This window comes from Oncorhynchus mykiss, chromosome 18, assembly GCF_057628025.1.
Source record: "Oncorhynchus mykiss isolate SJ-2025 chromosome 18, ASM5762802v1, whole genome shotgun sequence".
Lineage (NCBI taxonomy): Eukaryota > Metazoa > Chordata > Actinopteri > Salmoniformes > Salmonidae > Oncorhynchus > Oncorhynchus mykiss.
Window position 1 is genome coordinate 55,537,048 of NC_143039.1, and position 24,174 is coordinate 55,561,221.

Here is a 24,174-nt window from a genome sequence, read left to right on the forward strand (position 1 = left end):
CTTTTGAACTGTAGTGTATATTTTATCAGTTACCCAAACAAGACAGGGCACCCCGGTAACCCACCAAGGCCCACTTCCTCCTCTCCTCCCCCCATCTGATGATTAGCAGATCAGCAGCAGCAGGCTGTCTACACTCATTGAGTGTGGGCTCCTGAGTCTTCCTGTGGTTGGTGGTCCAGTAAAAAAATATAAAATATATCATACTTATATACTATATATTGTATAAATAATATATACATGATGTATTTCCTTTGTGTAGATCTATATTGTATTTTTTGTTGCCTCTTGGGCCTACATGCCTGGGCCCAGGGGGTTCAGTGTGTGTGTGTGTGGGATCCGGTCTCTCTCTGTTTCATACTTCATAATTCGCAAGAGGCTGTAGCCCATCTGTCTGATTCTGTCTGGTCAAAAAGAGTATGATATTGTTACTGCCGTAGCAATGAATGCAAGGAAAGCCACCAAGCATTTGGCCTGCCTTGATAATTTAAAAAAAGAAGAATAGTCAAATCAGCGTTGTGCTAAGCTGAGTGATTCTAATTGTGAATGGTCCTGGCGAACCAAACAATTCAAATAATAGTGCCAAGGGAAGCCAGTTTGGATTTGGCTTCACATCAATCACATCAAAACAAAATGTTATGAATTTAATTTTTTAAATTGTTGTGTTGTTGTCCTCCAGTGACTAGCTAGCAAAAATGGTCCCTTTCTTGAATTCGCCATGGATGGAGACAGGGATTTGAACTAGATGTTTTACTTAATTCTCCATACTGGCCATTGATTATAATTGTGATTCTGAACCAACCATAAAATCATACATTGTATCCTTGGTCTGAAAGTATAGAAGTTCAATGTATCTAGCTATTTGTAGTAGACTAGCGTTAACTAGCTGGCCTGGCACATTGTTTCCCATGAAAGAAAGTTAGGATGGCTAGCAAGCATTTTAGTCAGGTAGCCAAGGACAACAAAAACTAAAAGTGTGTACTGTATGACAGACCTTTTCAACAACATGAAAAAGATGAGGATGTCATTGGAGTTTCTCTACAAGTAAGGTGAGTCAACATGTTTTTTCTACTTGCACACCCACACACAAATTGTTTTTGGTATATTTTAGTTGTCACTGTATTAGACAAAGCAGTCGGTGAGTTGATGATGTTGAAATTAAATTAAATGGTTTAGTGTTTTTTTTTTAAAATGGAATAGTGTTTTTAAGATGGCGCCTGAAGGACTGAGAGAATGAGATGGATATTGACATAATGTTGCTGCTACCATCTCTTATGACAGAAAATAACTTCTGGACATCAGAACCGTGATTACTCACCACGAACTGAAAGGAGCTTTTTCCTTAAATGTGTCTGACGAGAAGGATATACTGCTTTCCTGGCAACAGGCCCAAATCCATGTCATTTGTTTGAAGAAAAGGCGGAGGAAAAGGGGGTTCAGGTCGGGCTGCCTTCTGAGAAACCGTAGTCAAGGAAGTTAACTCCCATTGCCATCCATCCTACCGTCTAACGTGCAATCATTGGGAAATAAAAATTGATGACCTACGATTATGATTATTCTACTAACGGGACATTAAAAACTGTAATATCTTATGTTTCACTGAGTTGTGGCTGAACAACAACACAGATAATATAGAGCTGGAGGAATTTTCCATGCACAGGCAGAACAGAGAAGCTACGTCTGGCAAGACGAGGGGTGGGGGTGTGGGTCTATTTGTCAGTAACAGCTGGTGTGCGATGTCTAATATTAAAGAAGTCTTGAGGTATTGCTTGCCTGAGGTAGAGCACCTTATGATAAGCTGTAGACCACACTATCTACCAAGAAAGTTGTAATTTATATTATTCGTAGACGTCTATTTACCACCACAGACCGATGCTGGCACTAAGACCACACTCAACCAACTCTATAAGGCCATAAGGAAACAGGAAAATGCTCATCAATCAATAAATTAAATTGATTTAGAAAGCCCTTCTTACATCAGCTGATGTCACAAGTGCTGTACAGAAACGCAGTCTAAAACCCCAAACAGCAAGCAATGCAGGTGTAAAAGCACGGTGGCTAGGAAAAACTCCCTAGAAAGGCCAGAACCTAGGAAGAAACCTAGAGAGGAACCAGCTATGAGGGGTGGCCAGTCATCTTCTGGCTGTGCCGGGTGGAAATTATAACAGAACATGGCCAAGATGTTCAAATGTTCATAGATGACCAGCAGGGTCAAACAATAATAATCACAGTGGTTGTCAAGGGTGCAACAGGTAGCAAGCACCTCAGGAGTAAATGTAATTTGCCATTTTATAGTCGATCGTTCAGAGTATTTCTACCGCTCCTGCTGTCTCTAGAGAGTTGAAAACAGCAGGTCTGGGACAGGTAGCACATCCAGTGAACAGGTCAGGGTTCCATAGTCGCAGGCAGAACAGTTGAACCTGGAGCAGCATCACGGGCCAGGTGGACTGGGGACAGCAAGGAGTCATCAGGCCAGGTAGTCCTGAGGCATGGTCCTAGGTCCAAGAGAGAGAAAGATAGAAAGAAAGAAAGAAAGAAAGAGAGAAAGAGAGAATATGAGAGAGAATTAGAGAGAGCATACTTAAATTCACACAGGACACCGGATAAGACAGGACAAATACTCGAGATATAACAGACTGACCCTAGCTCCTGACACATAAACTACTGCAGCATACATACTGGAGGCTGAGACAAGAGGGGTCGGGAGACACTGTGGCCCCATCCGATGATACCCCCGGACAGGGCCAAACAGGCAGGATGTAACCCCACCCACTTTGCCAAAGCAAAGCCCCCACACCACTAGAGGGATATCTTCAACCACCAACTTACCATCCTAAGACAAGGCCGAGTATAGCCCACAAAGATCTCCGCCACGGCGCAACCCAAGGGGGAGCACCAACCCTGGCCCCTAGAAGTGTCGCGTCATCCAGAAGCGACACTTCTAGTGGCCAGGAACTTTAATGCAGGCAAACTTAAATCAGTTTTAACACATTTTTACCAGCATGTCACATGTTCAACCAGAGGAAACATTTTTTGAGACTACCTTTACTACTCCAGACACAGAGATGCATACAAAGCTCTCCCCTGCCCTCCATTTGGCAAATCTGACCATAATTCTACTCTCCTGATTCCTGCTTACAAGCAAAAACTAAAGCAGGAAGTACCAGTGACTCGCTCAGTACTGTAGTGGTCAGATGACGCGGATGCTATGCTACAGGCCTGTTTTGCTGGCACGGACTGGAATATGTTCCGGGATTCATCCAATGGCATTGAGGAGTGGCTGCACCATCGAGAGCATCCTGACCTGTTGTATGGCAACTGCTCGGCATCTGACCGTAAGGCGCTACAGAGGGGCGTACAGCCCAGTATATCACTGGGGCCAAGCTTCCTGCCATCCAGGACTTGTATAAAAGACGGTGTCAGAGGAAAGCTCATAAAATTGGCAGAGACTCCAGTCACCCAAGTTATGGATTGTTTTCTCTGCTACCGCATGGCAGGTACCGGAGCAAGTCTAGGAACAAAAGGCTCCTTAACAGCTTCTACACCCAAGCCATAAGACTGCTGAACAATTAATAAAATGGCCACCAGACTATTTACATTGACCCCCTACCCCTCCCCTCACCCTCCCCCTCCATTTGTTTTGTCCTTGATGCTGCTCGTTGTTTATCACTATGCATAGTCACTTCACCCCTACCTACATGTACAAATGACCTCAACTGACCTGCACCCCCGCACACTGACTCGGTAGCGGTACACCTTGTAAATAGCCTCGTTATTGTTATTTTATAGTGTTACTTTTTTATTGTTCTTTCGCTTAGTTTATTTAATAAATATTTTCAGACTTTTCTTGAACTGCACTGTTGGTTAAGGGCTTGTAAGTAAGCATTTCACGGTAAGGTCTACACTTGTTGTATTCGCTGCATGTGACAAATAAAGTTTGATTTGATTTGAATAGTGGAGGCAGCTCCTATTTTCTTTTGACTAGCGGTAACTCTCCTTGGTTCTAAATCAATGATTGGTTAGTTGTCCGAAAACATCAGAGACATTACTTTGCTTGAAATGTTTGTTACATGCAATATGCTTTGTGGACTTCAACAGACAGATGTTGCTCTCTGGTTTTGTGATGAAACACACAGTGGTTGAATTTATTCTGCCTCTGTGTCTTCTTATTGTCTCAGCCGTAAGCCTATATATCACAGTGGCAAGGCATACGAACTAATGGGTTATAGAGCAAACAACGTAATGAGGCTGAATGTATCTCATCGGAGAAAGCATCCGAGTGAGCAAAACAGCACCCCTCTTTCTCAGTATGTGAAGCCCATCTATTTGATGCTGTCTGGTCAAAAAGAGTATGACATTGTTGATGCCCATAGCATTGAATCAAGGGAAGCCAGCGAGCATTTGGCCTTCCTTGATAAAAAAATCATACGGAACTGTCGATGGTCCTGGCGCACCCAAAAAAAGTGCCAAAGTGCCAAGGGCTTCACACCAATCACATCAAAAGCAAAATGTAATTCACAAAAAAACCTTGAATTGTTGCATCTCGTTGTGTTGTTGTCCTCCAGTAGCTAGCTAGCAAAAATTGTGTCATGCCCTGATCTGTTTCACCTGCCTTTGTGTTTGCCTCCACCCCGTCCAGGTGCTGCTTATTATTCCCCGGTGTGCATGTTCCTGAGTTTCCTGTCTCTCTGTGCCAGTTCGTCTTGTTTGCCAAGTCAACCAGCATTTGTCCTTGATCCTATTTCTTCCCAGTCTCTTTTGGTTCTAGTCCTCCCGGTTTGTGAACTCTTACCTGTCCCCGAACTAACTTTTGTCTGCCCCTTGGATTAATAAATATCAGAGCTCAACCATCTGCTTCCTGTGTCTGCATTTGGGTCTCGCCTTGTGTTCTTATAATTGTCCCTTTCTTAAATTAGCCATGGTGTAACGGGTGTCGTCGTTGGATGAGGAGGAATCGGACCAAAGCTCAGCGTGGTAAGTGTTCATGACTTTTATTAAACAGAATACTGAAACAAAAAATGACAAATTGAATAAACGAAACCGAAACAGTCCTGTCAGGTGCAAAACAGAAAACAACTACCCACAAAACATAGGTGGGAAAAAGCTACCTAAGTATGGTTCCCAATCAGAGACAACGATAGTCAGCTGTCCCTGATTGAGAACCACACCCGGCCAAAACAAAGAAATACAAAACTTAGAAAAAGGAACATAGAATGCCCACCCAAATCACACCCTGACCAAACCAAAATAGAGACATAAAAAGCTCTAAGGTCAGGGCGTGACACATGGATAGAGACAGGGATTTGGACATAATTCTTAATACTTAATTCTCCATATTGGCCAATGATTATAATGGCGTTTCCGATCCAACCATAAATTCATACAATGCCCCTGGCCTGAAAGGATGTAGTAGTCTAGAGTGGTCATCTTCGTAGGCCAAAGCATTCGGATGTTACAGACCGATTTTCTGGATGTCTCATGGTCTGACAAACAGTGCTGACATAGACGGATGGATTGAAGGCTGAAGGCTGACATAGACGGATGGATTGAAGGCTGAAGGCTGACATAGACGGAGGCGGTGGATTGAAGGCTGAAGGCTGACATAGACGGATGGATTGAAGGCTGAAGGCTAACATAGACGGAGGCGATGGATTGAAGGCTGACATAGACGGATGGATTGAAGGCTGAAGGCTGACATAGACGGATGGATTGAAGGCTGAAGGCTGACATAGACGGATGGATTGAAGGCTGAAGGCTGACATAGACGGATGGATTGAAGGCTGAAGGCTGACATAGACGGAGGCGGTGGATTGAGATACAGCCAATGCAGAAATCTCCAGCTTAAACCGATGGATTTCAATGGGGGGGTTATTATGTTATTATTTTTTTATTATGTTATTAGTATTCCGAGCATAGACCATGTTGTCTTGAAACCACGCTAGATAGGATTTTATTTATTTAAAATGTATTATATTCTCCAGCTTCCTTTTGACACAGAGTGTTTTAATGTCAGTAAGATTGTTAAAATGTTCTTTCCATCTCTTAGCTGTTGGCTGTCTGCCACTACTGCATTGCATGATTCTGCTGTGGATGTTGAATGGGTAGTGTTGGTATTTGCTTCATGTAGACGTGCCATTACAGAGCAATAAGACCATCAAGGTTTATGACCAGGGGGTACTGAAAATACAGCAGAATAAAAACCTGTCATCAGACCCGTGGATGAATCCGAAATGGCACTTTAATGGGACACATATATCTAATCACTGAGTCCTAATGAAGACATGTCATGGCCCTTAGAAAGAGCTGAGGTGTGAACAGTGTACATTGTCAGGGGATGCCACCCAAAATAGATGTAGCTGTTAGAAAACATCACTCTCCTACATAATACTGGGGTGCAGCCCCCATCCTTGTTTTAAGTATGCCCTGGCACTTAGTGCATTAATGACTAATGTTGATTGGCGACCCTACGCCTGGTTAATTCTTTCTCTAATTAAAAGCAATGTCTTAGGAGAAAAAAAAATCTAGCAACTGCATTACAATTAAAAACACCCTTCAACTACCACCACCAACTCTCTATATATATATATATGTCCGGACCTCTGGCAGTCTCTATGGGGGTGCCACAGGGTTCAATTCTTGGACCGACTCTCTTCTCTGTATACATCAATGAGGTCGCTCTTGCTGCTGGTGAGTCTCTGATCCACCTCTACGCAGACGACACCATTCTGTATACTTCCGGCCCTTCTTTGGACACTGTGTTAACAACCCTCCAGGCAAGCTTCAATGCCATACAACTCTCCTTCCGTGGCCTCCAATTGCTCTTAAATACAAGTAAAACTAAATGCATGCTCTTCAACCGATCGCTACCTGCACCTACCCGCCTGTCCAACATCACCACTCTGGACGGCTTTGACTTAGAATACGTGGACAACTACAAATACTTAGGTGTCTGGTTAGACTGTAAACTCTCCTTCCAGACCCATATCAAACATCTCCAATCCAAAGTTAAATCTAGAATTGGCTTCCTATTTCGCAACAAAGCATCCTTCACTCATGCTGCCAAACATACCCTTGTAAAACTGACCATCCTACCAATCCTCGACTTTGGCGATGTCATTTACAAAATAGCCTCCAATACCCTACTCAACAAATTGGATGCAGTCTATCACAGTGCAATCCGTTTTGTCACCAAAGCCACATATACTATCCACCATTGCGACCTGTACGCTCTCGTTGGCTGGCCCTCGCTTCATACTCGTCGCCAAACCCACTGGCTCCATGTCATCTACAAGACCCTGCTAGGTAAAGTCCCCCCTTATCTCAGCTCGCTGGTCACCATAGCATCTCCCACCTGTAGCACACGCTCCAGCAGGTATATCTCTCTAGTCACCCCCAAAACCAATTCTTTCTTTGGCCGCCTCTCTTTCCAGTTCTCTGCTGCCAATGACTGGAACGAACTACAAAAATCTCTGAAACTGGAAACTCTTATCTCCCTCACTAGCTTTAAGCACCAACTGTCAGAGCAGCTCACAGATTACTGCACCTGTACATAGCCCACCTATAATTTAGCCCAAACAACTACCTCTTTCCCAACTGTATTTAATTTATTTATTTATTTTGCTCCTTTGCACCCCATTATTTTTATTTCTACTTTGCACATTCTTCCATTGCAAAACTACCATTCCAGTGTTTTACTTGCTATATTGTATTTACCTTGCCACCATGGCCTTTTTTGCCTTTACCTCCCTTCTCACCTCATTTGCTCACATTGTATATAGACTTGTTTATACTGTATTATTGACTGTATGTTTGTTTTACTCCATGTGTAACTCTGTGTCGTTGTATCTGTCGAACTGCTTTGCTTTATCTTGGCCAGGTCGCAATTGTAAATGAGAACTTGTTCTCAACTTGCCTACCTGGTTAAATAAAGGTAAAATAAATAAATAAATAAATATGGCTAGCTATACTACCAGCTTATACGAACAGGAGTTAGAATTTAGGATTTAGCAGACCTTTTTCCTGAACCCCAAAAGGACAAATTCGAAATACTGTATTATGCTGCGAAAACAGCCAAGCATATGGCACCCTATTCCCCTAGCAGTGCTATGTATGGAATAGGGTGCCATTTAGGACACAGCCCCAGGCCGACAGATGGGGGCGTTTGTCTGTAGATTGAACAGGGTTGTTTATTACTGGACACTTTACACCTTTTAATTAGCTGTTCCATAAACAGGACATGTAGGTTGATGAATGGCCCACAGGACTCAGAAACTGTGTTAGGCAGCGAGGACGTTGGGTTCATGGTCAAATCTCGTGTCTCTCTTGTAATTCCTCTTCCCAACTCCAAGGGCATTTTGCATTGTCATTAGTGTTCTTTATGTATGTTACCTTTCGGTCTCTGCTTCTGCAGAGCAGGCCAAATGTTTCTTCTTATCACTGTCCAGTAACCAAAGACCAGAGACGGGATAACTACAGCATGCTCAGTTCAGACACCACAGGACCAATCAGTTGAAATACAGCCTATTTCTGTCCAACTCTCAAAAGACTCTCTCAAGAGCTCATATAAGGCAAACAAAGCCGTCTCTCACTTTAGGGAACCAAACCAAAACATACCTTGAAACAAGGTCGGTGCTGCATTGAGGCTGGCAGGGCCGTACTTTTAGAATGTGCTGCAGTTGCTGTTTGTAAGGCTAACAATGACAGCAGACAAGCAAAGTAGACAGAACTCACAGCAGAGAAGCTTCAAGGCTGAGACTGCATCAACACAATACACAACTTCCATTTTGGCATTCTGAAGATGGACCTTCATAGTTGGGAGCTCTGCGTGGTGTGTGTGTGTGTGTGTGTGTGTGTGTGTGTGTGTGTGTGTGTGTGTGTGTGTGTGTGTGTGTGTGTGTGTGTGTGTGTGTGTGTGTGTGTGTGTGTGTGTGTGTGTGTGTGTGCAGCAGGTAGCCTAGCAGTTAAGTGTGTTGGGCCAGTAACCAAAAGGTCGCTTGTTTGAATCTGAGTCCACTAGGTGAAAAATCTGTCAATGTGCCCTTGAGCAAAACACGCAACCCTGATAGCCTCTGTAGGTTGCTCTGGATAAAAGTGTCAAACTGCTAAAGACTGCCTGAACATACAGTAAAATATGAGCCATATGGAGATACATTATGTTCACTGGAGACTTTCTGAGCACCAGGAGAAAGTAAACAAACCCACAGCAACAGTTCTACTAACGCTGTAGCCTCTATATGTTTTATACATTGTAGTCATTCACAATAATAAAGGGCAGAGGCTCTCACAGCTTGAGTTAGAACACCAGAAAGGGTCTAACTTTTCTTAGAAGAGAAAGTAAGCAAACCCACAGCTACTAACCCTTAAGACAGTATTTCTTCGTATACATTTTGACCTTTTACACGGGCCCAGGCTCTCACATCTTGCACAGCTTGAGTTGGGACACCAGCGGGGGCCATGTTGGTAATGGACCACTCATAGTGGGTTCAAAAGTAATGATTGTGCATTAGTATAGGGAACTACTGTGCCTTGCTGTTCTGTGTTGTGCCTGCTACCATATCAACTTCTATAGTAGGATTATCACAATACCAGTATCACGACAGTGGTGCCAGGAAAATAACCTCTACTTCAATGTCAACAAAACAAAGGAGCTGATCGTGGACTACAGAGAGAGCCCGCCCACATCCACGAGCCACAGTGGAGACAAAAAACATGTTATAAGAGATTACGAAGCAGACTTAACTATATGGTCCTCTAAGAACCTGCTTTAAGTAAAATATTGTGAACTTTAGCTTGGAAAATAAACAAATGACACTTTGACAATATAAGACTTTGTTTCCAAGGTGAGGACCATTATCCCCAGGAAATGTTGTCTGATTCCTGTTTGGTTTCCTTGCAATGGTACTTCCGAGTAGGCAAAACTGGTCATGTGAAATCCCTACTCCTATAGGATAGAGCAGGATTGGACCAGACTGAGTATAGGAACAACTCTAGTACTGTCTGTTATGTATGTTGCATTAGTGGGTAGAACACCCATGCTGAGCCTGGTACCATATCAACCTCTATGGCAGGTGATGGCAATTGGAGGCTTGTGGGCTAAAACCGAACTGAGAGTGATTTTTTCGGGGATCCCACAAGGTTATTATTTTTTAAAGACTTTTCAATGAAATCCATTTTTATTTGTCACATGCTTTGTAATCAACAGGTGTAGACTAACAGTGACATGCTAACTTACGGGTCCTTTCCCAAAAATGCAGGTAAAGAAAAAAGTTAATAGATAATAAATATGCATGGTGACACGAGGAATAAATACATAGTGAATAACGGATAAGAATAACGAGTTAAAGTAACATGGTTAGTACATGTGCAGCGGTACGTGGTATTTGAGGTACTGTATATAGGTAGGGGTAAAGTGACCAGGCAACAGGATAGAGAATAGACAGTAGCAGCAGCATATGTGGTGAGTGTGAAAGTGTGTGTGTGTGTCACGGTCGTCCTCCTCTTCTTCTGAAGAGGAGAGGCGAAAAGGATCAGAGGACCAATATGCGGCGTGGTAAGTGTCCATGGTAAATCTTTAATAAAGAAAGTACTGAACACTGAAAACTATACAAAACCAGTAAACAAAATAACAACCATGAAGCTAATGCGAGCTGCGCTGAAACAAGCCATCAACATAGACAATCACCCACAAACAAACAGTGCAACCCAGGCTACCTAAGTATGATTCTCAATCAGAGACAACTAATGACACCTGCCTCTGATTGAGAACCATACTAGGCCGAAACATAGAAATGCCCCAAAACATAGAAAAACAAACAGACTGCCCACCCAACTCAGCCCTGACCATACTAAATAAATAAATAAAAAAACAAAGGAAATAAAGGTCAGAACGTGACAGTACACCCCCCCCCCCCCCCCAAAGGTGCGGACTCCGGCCACAAAACCTTGACCTATAGGGGAGGGTCTGGGTGGGCGTCTGTCCACGGTGGCGGCTCTGGCGCGGGACGCGGACCCCACTTCCCCATTGTCTTAGTCCGCCTCATTGTCCGCCTCCGTGGCTTCCTAACCATGGCCACTCTTCTCAATGGACAGAGGGGCAGCAGCGCCGGACAGGCGGGAGACTCCGGCAGCAGCGCCGGACAGGCGGGAGACTCCGGCAGCAGCGCCGGACAGGCGGGAGACTCCGGCAGCAGCGCCGGACAGGCGGGAGACTCCGGCAGCAGCGCAGGACAGGCGGGAGACTCCGGCAGCAGCGCAGGACAGACAAGACCACCTGCAGGGAGGAGACAGGACCGGGCTGTGGGGGAGCACTGGAGCTCTGGTGCGCAACCTTGGCACCACTTCCCCAGGCTGGACAACCACTCTAGCCCGGACCCTCCAGAGTGCAGGCACAGGTTGAACCGGGCTGTGGGTAAGCACGGGAGAGCTAGTGCTTACTACACGCACCTCTCCCTTAGGCTCCATTCCCACATTCGCCCGGCACGAGCGGAGTGCAGGCAGAGGACGCACTGCACCCTCCCAGCGCCCCGGAGACACAGCACGCAGAGCCGGCGCAGGATACCCTGGACCAAAACTGCGTACCGGCGACCCTGGCTCGATTCCCGCGCTCGCATGACACTCTCGGGGGGCTGTCCTATAGCGCACCGGGCTATGGACACGTACTGGCGACACCGTGCGCTTAACCGCATAACACGGTGCCTGACCAGTAACGCGCTGCTTATAATAAGCACGAGGAGTGAGCTCAGGTCTGCTACCTGGCTTAGTTCCACCACTCGTGTGCCCCCCCAAAAAAAATTGGGGGCTGTCTCTCGTACCTGTCGCACTGCCGTGCTGCCTCATATCGCCGCCGCTCAGCTTTCGCTGCCTCCAGCTCTGCCTTGGGGCAGCGATATTCCCCAGCCTGTGCCCAGGGTCCCTCTCCGTTCAGTATCTCCTCCCATGTCCAGGAGTCCTGTGATACCGGCCGCTGTTGTTGCTGCTGCTGTCGTCGCTGTCTTTTACCACGCCGCTTGGTCCTTGGTTGGTGGGTGATTCTGTCACGGTCGTACTCCTCTTCATCTGAAGAGGAGAGGCGAAAAGGATCAGAGGACCAATATGCGGCGTGGTAAGTGTCCATGGTAAATCTTTAATAAAGAAAGTACTGAACACTGAAAACTATACAAAACCAGTAAACAAAATAACAACCGTGAAGCTAATGCGAGCTGCGCTGAAACAAGCCATCAACATAGACAATCACCCACAAACAAACAGTGCAACCCGGGCTACCTAAGTATGATTCTCAATCAGAGACAACTAATGACACCTGCCTCTGATTGAGAACCATACTAGGCCGAAACATAGAAATGCCCCAAAACATAGAAAAACAAACATAGACTGCCCACCCAACTCACGCCCTGACCATACTAAATAAATACAAAACAAAGGAAATAAAGGTCAGAACGTGACAGTGTGTCTGTGTGTCAGTGTGGCGTCAGTATGCATGTGTGCGCATATGTAGTGTGTGTGTGTGTATGTGTGTGTTGGGGTGTCAGTATAAGTATGTGAGAGTGTGTGGCTAGACTCCATAGTCAGTGCAGTGTGCAAAAAAGTCTCAATACAGGGCATCTGGGTAGCCATTTGATTAGCTATTTAGCAGTCTCGTTTAGCAGTCTTATAGCTTGGGGTAGAAGCTGTTCAGGGTCCTGTTGGTTCTAGACGTAGTGCATTGGTACCTCTTGCCATGGTGTAGCAGAGAGAACAGTCTATGGCTTGGGTGGCTAGAGTCTTTGACAATTTGATATTGCCTGGTATAGAGGTCCTGGATGGCAGGGAGCTTGGGCCCCAGTGATGCCCACAGCTGAATCTAGTTCTGAATCTATGGGATAGAGCATGGTTTGACCAGGCTGAGTAGGGGCTAATCTTATTTATGTGACATTAGTTAAGAGCAACATTATGGACTAAACGTTCAAATCCTGTTGCTGCATGATTCATTTCCTGTTACAATATAGGTCAAATGAACATCCATCATCTGTAGGTAAAAGGTCTTCCTGCCCTCAGGTTTATAATTCAACTCATCAAGAAGGGTTATTACAGGAAGGGTTATTACAGGAAGGGTTATTACAGGAAGGGTTATTACAGGAAGGGTAATTACAGGCCATTGTGGAGATGAAGGACAGAGAGACCTTTACCTCAATGAAATGTCACAGGGTGTTGCTCTGCTTTCATTACACTGGAGAGAGCTAGCTGTGTCTGGGAAAAGGAAGGAGAGAGAGAGAGGAGAGAAGGGGAGAATGAGAGAGAGAGAGTCAGCTGCTATCTGAGACTGACCTGCTTTGTCACTGTGGATTCTCCCTGACTGACCTGTCAACTTACTGGATTCGGAACCCGTTCGCATGTCTGCGTGTGTGCATGTGTGTGTGTGTGTGTGTGTGTGTGCGTGCGTGCATCCATGTCTGCATGTGTGTAGATTGCAAACCTTGTCAGCAGAAACATCTAATTACCAGGACAACCATCCATCCATACAGAAATAAAGAAATAAACCCTGATATTAATTCTCCTCAGCTCTACCAAACACTCCTCTCTACATAACACTTTTTTTTTAAAACAATTTCATCAGGGAAAAACTCATATCGATCTGGATTCTACAGCCCTACAGCTGTTCCTGCTCCAATATTATGGCTGCATCTGTCTACCTGTTATGAAATCAGAAGATCGTTTAGGGGTGATGAGTTAGTTTAGGAGAGAAGCTAGACCCAGGTAGTGCAGCAACAGCTGTTGCTGAATCTTCATTGCTGTGGTTATAACTTCATTCTGTGTTATTCTACTGTTTCTCTATTGTGGTTCTGTTTACTCCTCTGTTTATTATGCTGTTTTTATGATGACAGTTTAGCTTGTATCCTAGTTTGGGTGCATTGTGAGATTGAGGCTGTCAATCACAATGCTGTCTAAACTTTACAGCCATTCGTTTATGATTTAGTGATGCAAGTTCAATGAAATTGTATTAATAGAAAAGACAGAACTAATATGGAACTAATAAAGAGTGGGTTTTAATTGTACTGCTACAAACCCATCATATCACCTCTGCAAGCAACAGGTACTGCTTACGGACCATGGCATCACTTCTGCACATAGGCTACGGGTGTTTTGATGTAAAGGTTCTCTGTATGTGCTGTATTATTAAAAGCCAAGCTGAAACACTCCAGCAACACCGGCACTACATTACCATGCTCTTCCCTGGAAGGACAATACCATCTGTGCAACGAACAGGTAAAAGCAGCGTAGCTGTCCTGTCACCTCTGACCCGAGTACTTGGGCCGCCATTTTCTATTAATTTTCAATATCAACTACAAGGATTTGTTGATATGATGTCCTCATATTCTCTGTATTAGTCATAGCCCAGAAGAGATACTATGCCCTCATTACATTTTCCTCCTCATCATCCTACACCTCCTCCTCTTCCTCCTCTCAGAGATGGTGAGTCCCTCATATTTCCCTACAGGTAATGACCTTTCCTTTGTAAATGAGCAGGATACTTCAGAGAGAGAGAGGGAGGAGAGTGTAATGAGGCAGAACCAATATGGTCTGTACTGTATGTTAACACCCCCTGGTGTCTGTTTCCCAACATGATAACTACTTGGATATTTATACTAAAGTCTCTCTACGTCTCTACTTTTCATTCCCTATTCTCTTTGTGTGGTCTCACCTTTCCATTATGTTATTCTTTAAATATTCATGTTTTTCAGAACATATTCTTGACAGATATTGCAACAAAGGATACTTTGTTGTGTATCCACTGGGCTGTGTGTGTGTGTGTGTGTGTGTGTGTGTGTGTGTGTGTGTGTGTGTGTGTGTGTGTGTGTGTGTGTGTGTGTGTGTGTGTGTGTGTGTGTGTGTGTGTGTGTGTGTGTGCGTGCGTACGTACGTACGTGCTTGCTTGCTTGAGACCAAGGGGAAAAAAAGACAATCTTTGGCAAAGCAACATTTTAGAAAATGCACTATGATCATATGAATCCACCATCATTTCTCTGTCTGTCTTTCTCTCTCTGTGTGTGTGTGTATTTGGCAGATTTCATATGGAATCAAACATTGTAGACTCCACATGTTGCCTTTATCATCCCTAAAATGTATTTTATATACATTTTGGACACACCTACTCATTCAAGGGTTTTTACTATTTTCTACATTGTAGAATAATAGTTATAAGAATATTTTGAAGATAAATACACAATGCAGAGGATGAGAGAATGAGAGACTAGAGATAACGATCAATAGGAGTTGGTTTTCAGTTCAACATCTGTTTAGAATCTGTGGAATGTCACCCCTGAACTCAGAGCTACATGTGCCACGTTGTCATTGGTCTGTACATTGAGTTGGGAGCAGGATACTTGTTATTTGGCCATTGGCCAACATGTACTGAAAGGCCTTCTGATTGGTCAACACCAGGCTAGGGTAGAGGGTTAAAAATGGCATCCTGTATGTTACGGATACAGGTATTCTGTGTGTGCATCCTGTGTGTATTTCTTTCCTCTCCTTCTCCCCTCCTCACAGGTGGCAATCATCATTCCCCAATCAGTCACCATGCAGTTATCAATCAGAAGACACACCTCCTGTTTCCATTACCCAATCACATCCCCTTTCCCTTGGTTTAAAAACCCATTCATTTGTTTCCTCTGGAGCTCGATCTCTCTGTGTTTCAATCTCTCTAAATCTCTCGCAATAGCTCAATCTCTGCCATGCAATCTCTCTGTAGATCTCTTATTTGGTTTATCAACTACCTGTCACATTTGTCTGGAATCCTGTGAGTATTGTTTTGTTATGGTGATTGACTGTTTGTTTGATGGTGGGAAAAGGGGGTACCAGGACAAGTTGCCCACCGGCATACACTACCCGTAGGAATACTTTGTCTAAATACCTTAGTTAGAACTGGGTGGACCACCCGTTGTATTTTTGGTTGGTTAGTTAGCTGTATTGAAGTAGCCTAGTCTAGCTTAGGGGTGTTGTTGGATATTTGTTTCTTTCCTTGGGTCCAGTTCAGCCACTTTTCCCGCCCCCCTTTACCGTGTGTTTAAAAATAAACCATGAGTGTTTGATGGTAATTTAGTTGTCTGTGGTTTTTGTTCTCACTGTTACTTTGTCACTATACTTTGCATGTGTTGTTACGGGTCTTTCTTTTCCAACAATCCTGACGGAGTTCCCACATGCTGAGCACTTGTTGGCTGATTTTCCTTCACTCTGCTGTCCAACTCATCCCAAACCATCTCAATTGATTTGAGGTCGGGTGATTGTGGAGGCCAGGTCATCTGATGCTGCATGCCTTCACTATCCTTCTTGGTCAAATGGCCCTTACACAGCCTGTTGGTGTGTTGAGTCATTGTCCTGTTGAAAAACAAATGATCACACCTTCTCCATGCGTCACGGTGGGAACCACACATGCGGAGATCATCCATTCACCCACTCTGCCTCTCCCAAAGACACAGCGGTTGGAATCAAAACTCTCAAATTTGGACTCATTAGACCAAATGACAGTTTTCCACCAATCTAATGTCCATTGCACGTGTTGCTTGGCCCAAGTAAGTATCTTCTTTTTGGGAAAGGGGGATACCTAGTTAGCTGTACAACTGAAATGTGTCTTCCACATTTAACCCAACCCCTCCGGTGTCCTTTAGTAGTGGATTCTTTGCAGCAATTTGACCATGAAGGCCTGAGTCAGTGTCTTCTGAAAAGTTGATGCTGAGATGTGTCCAACTCTGTGAAGCATTTATTTTGGCTACAATGTCTGAGGTTGGTAACTCTAATGAACGTATCCTCTGCAGCAGAGGTAAGTCTGGGTCTTCCTCTCCTGTGGCAGTCCTCATGAGAGCCAGTTTTATCATAGTGCTTGGTTTTTGACTGCACTTGAAGAAACATTCAAAGTTCTCAATTTTCTGGATTGACTGACCTTCATGTCTTAAAGTATTGATGGACTGTTTCTCTTTGCTCATTTGAGCTGTTCTTACTATAATACTGAGCTGAACGACTACCCCGTAGCACTCACTTCCGTCCTCATGAAGTGCTTTGAGAGACTAGTCAAGGACCATATCACCTCCACCCTACCTGACACCCTAGACCCACTGCAATTTGCTTACCGCCCCAATAGGTCCACAGACGATGCAACCACACGGCCCTAACCCATCTGGACAAGAGGAATGGCATTCTCGCGTAGGTAATCATCGACTACAGCTCAGCATTTAACACCATAGTACCCTCAACTCGTACCCCCCCCCCTCCCCATCTCCTTGACGGGACAGTAGTGGAGAGGGTAGTACGTTTTAAGTTCCTCGGCGTACACATCACAGACAAACTGAATTGGTCCACCCACACAGACAGCGTTGTGAAGAAGGCGCAGCAGCGCCTCTTCAACCTCAGGAGGCTGAGGAAATTCGGCTTGTCACCAAAAGCACTCACAAACTTCTACAGATGCACAATCGAGAGCATCCTGTCGGGCTGTATCACCGCCTGGTATGGCAGCTGCTCAGCCCACAACCGTAAGGCTCTCCAGAGGGTAGTGAGGTCTGCACAACGCATCACCGGGGGCAAACTACCTGCCCTCCAGGACACCTACACCACCCGACGTCACAGGAAGGCCATAAAGATTAAGGACAACAACCACTCGAGCCACTGCCTGTTCACCCCGCTATCATCCAGAAGGCGAGGTCAGTACAGGTGCATCAAAGCAGGGACCGAGAGACTGAAAAACAGCTTCTCTCAAGGCCATCAGACTGTTAAACAGCCACCTCTAACATTGAGTGGCTGCTTCCAACATACTGAATCAACTCCAGCCACTTTAATAACGGAAATTTATGTAAAAATGTATCACTAGCCACTTTGATAAACAATGCCACTTAATATTATGTTCACATACACATGAGATGAGTAATGTAGGGTATATACTGTACTCATTTAAACTGCTGCATCTTGCCATCTCTATGTAATACATGTATCACTAGCCACTTTAAACTATGCCACTTTATGTCTACATACCCTACATTACTCATCTCATATGTATATACTGTACTCTATACCATCTACTGTATCTTGCCTATGCCGTTCCGTACCATCACTCATTCATATCTTTATGTACATATTCTTTATCCCTTTACGTGTGCGTAAGGTAGTAGTTGTGGAATTGTTAGGTTAGAGAACTCGTTGGTAATTACTGCATTGTCGGAACTAGAAGCACAAGCATTTTGCTACACTCGCATTAACATCTGTTAACCATGTGTATGTGACAAATAAAATTTGATTTGAATATGGACTTGGTCTTTTACCAAATAGGGCTATATTCTGTATACCACCCCTACCTTGTCACAACACAAGTGATTAGCTCATTAAACGCAAGAATTGAAATAAATTCCACAAATTAACTTAACAAGGCTCACCTGTTAATTTAAATGCATTCCAGGTGATTACCTCAAGAAGCAGTTTGTGAGAATGCCAAGAGTGTGCAAAGCTGTCATCAAGGCAAAGGGAGGCTACTTTGAAGAATCTCAAATCTAAAAAAAATATTTAGATTTGTTTAACACTTTTTTTGGTTACCATATAATTCCATATGTTATTTCCTTCTACAATGTAGAACATAGTATAAAAATTGAATGAGTAGGTTTTTCAAAAATTGACTGGTGCTGTACATTCCACATTTTATGTTACAGCCTGAATTCAAAATGGACTAAGTTTGTTTTTCCTCACCCATCTACACACACTATCCCAAAATGACAAAGTAAAAACATGTTTTTAGAAATTTTGGGAAATTTACTGAATGAAATACAGAAATATTTAATCTACGTAAGTATTCACACCCTTCAGTCAACTTTGTAGAAGCACCAGTGATTACAGCTGTGAGTCTTTCTGGGTAAGTCTAAGAGTCTACACCTGGATATTGCAACAATTGCCCATTCATCTTTAAAAATTATTCAAAGGCTGTCAAATTGGTTGTTTATTGCTAGACAACCATTTTCAGGTCTTCCCATAGATGTTCATGCAGATGTAAGTCAAAACTAACTCGGCCACTCAAGAACATTCACAGACTTCTTCGTAAGCAACTCCAGTGTAGATTTGGCCTTTTGTTTTAGGTTATTGCCCTGCTGAAAGGTGAATTAGTTTCCCAGTGTCTGATGGAAAGCAGACTGAACCAGGTATTGACTATAGGATTTTGCCTGTGCTTAGCTCCATTTCTTTTTTTTCTTTTTTTATCCTGAAATACTCCCCAGTCCTTAACGATTACAAGCATACCCATAAAATGATGCAGCCACCACTATGCTTGAAAGTATAGAAACTGGCACTCCGTAATGTGTTGTATTGGATTTGCCACAAACATTTTGCCACATGTTTTGCAGTGGCCTCATGGTGAAATCCATGAAGATTCGATGGTTGAGGGTCTCAACACACAACTGCTGTGGCCTCCAAGAGTTTTTTTTAAGAAGAGAGGCCAGAGGAGCACATGTGCGTGCATATTGCGCAAGGGAGAGAGGCTATAAGTTAGTAGCTTATTATGTATAACCCATCATTAATTAGCTAAATATAAGGCTAATACTGCATTGAATGTCTGACTTGAAAGAGGTAGGCTAGGCCATGTATATAGGGCTGTATATCAATCTAGGACAGTATAATGTATTTTGGATGCTATTTGAATGGAGTTGATGGAGAAAGGGAAAGACTGTGAGAGTGATTGCACGTGCACTGATTAAAGCAACGCTATTTGAAACTCTGCAGATGCAATTTTAAAAAAACATATCTTTACAACAACAAAAATATGGTGATTCCGAAAGCCAGATAGAGATATGTGAATTAGACGCGCATTTGTTTATTTATATTACTGTGGCATAAACTATGCTGCAGCAAATGCAGGCCTACCTGTTACAAGAAAAAAGGTTTCCATGATGAGATGATAGTTCTACATGCATTGGGAACTGCGTTCCATACTGAGATGTCTGTCCCCATCCTGAGGGTTGATGATTCATCATGTAGAGGCCATAGAGAAGACAGATATATAGACATTGCATATAATTTAACAGTTTCATTTCACACCATGCTGTTCATCATAATTATTTATTTCAATTTACCTGTTTCTAGCAGTTATTTTGGGGGCGGTAAATCCTAGTAAATCTTGGTACCGGGTTCGTGCCATTCATCCCTCTTCAGGGGCAAGGGCCATTCATCGTCTCTTCAGTAGGTATATGATTGAGTGTAGTCTGGCCTGGGGGTGTGAAGGTGAACGGCAAGGCACTGGAGTGACAGTGACAGCAACGGCCCTTGCTGTCTCTGCCTGGCCGGCTCCCCTCTCTCCACCGGGATTCTCTGCATCTGACCCTATTACTAGTGCTCTCCCATGCCGTCCTTAGAAGGGGTGTGTCACGTTGTGCAAGGCTTTTTTTGCTATTCTGAACTTGAGTGGGATGAGTCACTGACATGAGCTTCCTGTCCAATTTTGCGTCCCCTCGAGCTCGTGCGATGGGGGAGGCTATGCTCAGCCTTGTTTCAGACGCTGGGCCAATTGTGCGCCGCCCTAAGGGTCTCCCAATCACGGCCGGTTGTGATACAGCCTGGAATCGAACCAGGGTCTGTAGGGATGCCTCTAACACTGAGATGCAGTGACTGAGACCGCTGCGCCATGCAGTTAGCATCTGTCTATGTAGTTCAGACTGAGTGAAACAATGCAATAGCTCTATTTTAGACAACCATTGAGGGTGAAAGAGAGAGGATGGGAGAGATGAAGAGATTGAGGATCAGAGTATGGAGTGTATTCACCACAAATATTTGCCCCTATCTTGCATGATGATCAATCATTGATCCCATACCCAATGTTAAGTCTTCAATGCCATCATTATCACATTATCATTATCAAAAACATTGGTTACTTACAATAGGTTGAACCTTTCTATTAGGACCAATCTATGCATCTTGTCTCCACGGTTACACTACATGAATCTAATGATTATATCGGTCCTTTATTACACAGTTAACATATAGTTTTCTGCTCTTGGTGGTGATATTAATGGTTGAATGATGTTTCTCCTCCTTTTAAAAGCAGGTACTATGAAATGATGGTCCTTATTATTTCCAAGATCATATTTCAGCTTGGGAAAAATAAATAGAGAAATAATATGATTCAGAATAAAAACAATTAGCCATAGCAACAGGTCTCAGAAGCCTTGAATTAAACTGCCCTTATCTGCCATCAAAAAGGACATATACAGTAAATGGAAAATCTACAGGTACCTAACAGAATAATGGAAACGTGAGTAAATTAGGGATACAAAGTATATTGAAAGCAGGTGCTTCCTGAGTTAATTAAGCAATTAACATCCCATCATGCTTAGGGTCATGAATAAAAATGCTAGGCAGGCCATTATTTTGGCTACCATGGCTAGGATAACAATGCCCACATTCACAGGGCACAAGTGGCCACTTTATGGTTTGATAATTATGTAAACAATATGCCATGGCCTTCTCAGTCACCAGATCTCAACCCAATTGAACACTTATGCGAGATTCTGGAGCGGTATATGAGACAGCGTTTCCACCATAAAAAAAAAACAAATTATGGAATTTCTTGTGGAAGAATGGTATCGCATCCCTCAAATAGAGTAGCAGACACTTGTTGTTACGGCTCTCGTTTGTAGAATGAAGAGTGGACCAAGGCGCAGCGTGGTAGGCGTACATCATATTTTTATTGATGACACCAAAACAAAATAACAAAGACAAAAAAAACAAAAGCGCACAGTTCTGTAAGGCTAAGAAACTAAACAGAAAACAAGATCCCAACAAAGCCCAAAAGGAAAATGACAACTTAATATATGATCCCCAAACAGAGACAACAATAGACAGCTGCCTCTGATTGGGAACCATACTCGGCCAAAAACAAAGAAATAGAAAACAGACTTTCCCACCCGAGTCACACCCTGACCGAACCAAACATGGAGAATAATAAGGATCTCTAAGGTCAGGGCGTGACACTTGTAGAATCTATGCCAAGCTGTTCTGGCTTGTTCTGGCCCGTTGGGGTGGCCCAACGGCCTATGAAGATACTTTATGTCGGTGTTTCCTTTATTAAGGCAGTTACATGGATATCTACTTTAATCACCACTGCCACCCTACTTAAACCTGACCAAACTAACATTCCTCCTCTTTGTTCTGCAGTGCATGGCGTGATGACACTGTTATGCAGTGCTTGTCTGTAATGTTCGTTTGAAAATGGCCATGTTCTGTAGGAGTAATGGTATGTTTGATAGGACTTTAGTACCTGCTGAGCCAATCCTTCTGAGCATTTTGAAGGAGATCTGACACTGACGGTGTCCTGGTGAGAGGAGAAACAGAGTTCTTAAAGTTTTGGTCTTACTTTTTGTGTTTGTTGCATAATGCAAAACGGATCATACTGTGACACTTTCTGTATTTTTAAAGTTTTATATCTTAAATTTGATTGCTGACATGCAAAACATTTTGGGACTGTATCAACAGTGGACTAATGAAACAAATAACAAAATGTTGTTTTTGAGTGGTATTGCCCTTTAAGTCCTTAACTTTTGATCAGAAGGATTTACATGTAGTCCATGTATTGTCTGTGTTGAAAGATGTGACAAGATGACTTTTACAGTACATATTCAGGACAAGAAGACATTTACAATTTACATTTATATTTGCTAGGCTTTGTGATAACCATAGCACATATTCACTTTCTTGCTTCCAACATTTATTCCAGTCAACTTTCAGACTCACACATGACAGAAAATCATCATTATCTTATTCAAAACACTTAAACTGTCTTTCAACAACACGCAGTGCAGTTTTCATAACCTAAACTTTGGATGCCACTTCAACTATGAAAACATTTATATCAACTTAAAGGGATACTTCGGGATTTGGGGAATTCAGAATGAACTCATGGATACCATTTTATATCTCTGCGTACAGTTTGAAGGAAGTTGAAGGTAGCATATCCTTAGATTAGCACAATTGCTGTAAGTCTCCAGGAACTACTAGCCAGTCTTCCAGCAATTGCACTAAGCTAACAATATAATACCTTCCACTTCCTTCAAACTGCACTCAGACATAAAAATGGTATCCATGAATTCGACTCTGGGTTGGAAGGTTTTTAATTCCAAAAATCATGAAATATCCCTTTAATTTGTCATTGTTTGACATTCAAGGGTATTAAACCATTAAACTAAAGTAAGGAAGCAAGGTAATGGTGCTTTTGATCAAAAGGTGATGTCAGCTCGACCTTTATCACACCCCACCCCCTCCCTAACACAGTTGGCCCCGGCAACACAGCTCTGTGTGCCACTATCAATAATTAGCCAGGTTTCACTTAATTAAAAACATTGGGGTTTTTTTTGTAAAAAAAAATCATTACAATCCACAGCTATCATTCAACAGCCTAACGCCTACAGCCATTAGTGCTGAATGGTGGGGAGAGAAAATGAGGGGGTTATGGGGTTCAAATGAACAGGCCATTACACAAACACACATGTACACTCGTACAGAAGATGAAGGGTTTCAAATGAACAGGCCATTACTTTGATAAGGACAAGGGGTCACTGTAATTAAGGCAATGGTGGGTGGGTCCTGTGTTTAGAGACACACACAAACGCACACATGGAGGAGAAGCAGTCCGGTAATGATGTTTCCTCTGGTCTCAGGGTGCTGGATGTTCTAATGGGGCTTTCAGCCCTGATTCTTCCCAAATTCAGGTACACTAATGAATACAATTAAGAAATGATATGAAGGGAGAGTAGGAAGTGGCTCCTGCTTACTGCTTTTTTATTTAAAAAACAATGGGTGGCTATTAACAGTCTAGGATGGGTTGAAGACTTGAAGCAGTACTGTGTGTAGTCCAGAGGAGGCTGCTGGGAGGAGCTATTGGAGGACAGGCTCATTTTAATGGCTGGAATGGAATAAATGGAATGGTATCAAACACACGGCAACCACATGTTTGATGCCATTCCATCTATTCCATTCCACACATTACAATGAGTCCGTCCTCCTATAGCTCCCCAGCCTCCACTGACGTACTGTTGTTCTTTCCTATCGACTGCTAGGTTTTCCCCCTCATCCCACCATGTACAGTCGCTAGTGAAAGTCTACACACCCCTTCGAACTGTCTTCAATATAAGCTGCCTTCAAATGTTATTTAAAAAAGAATAAATTGTATTTATTTTCCAATCAAAT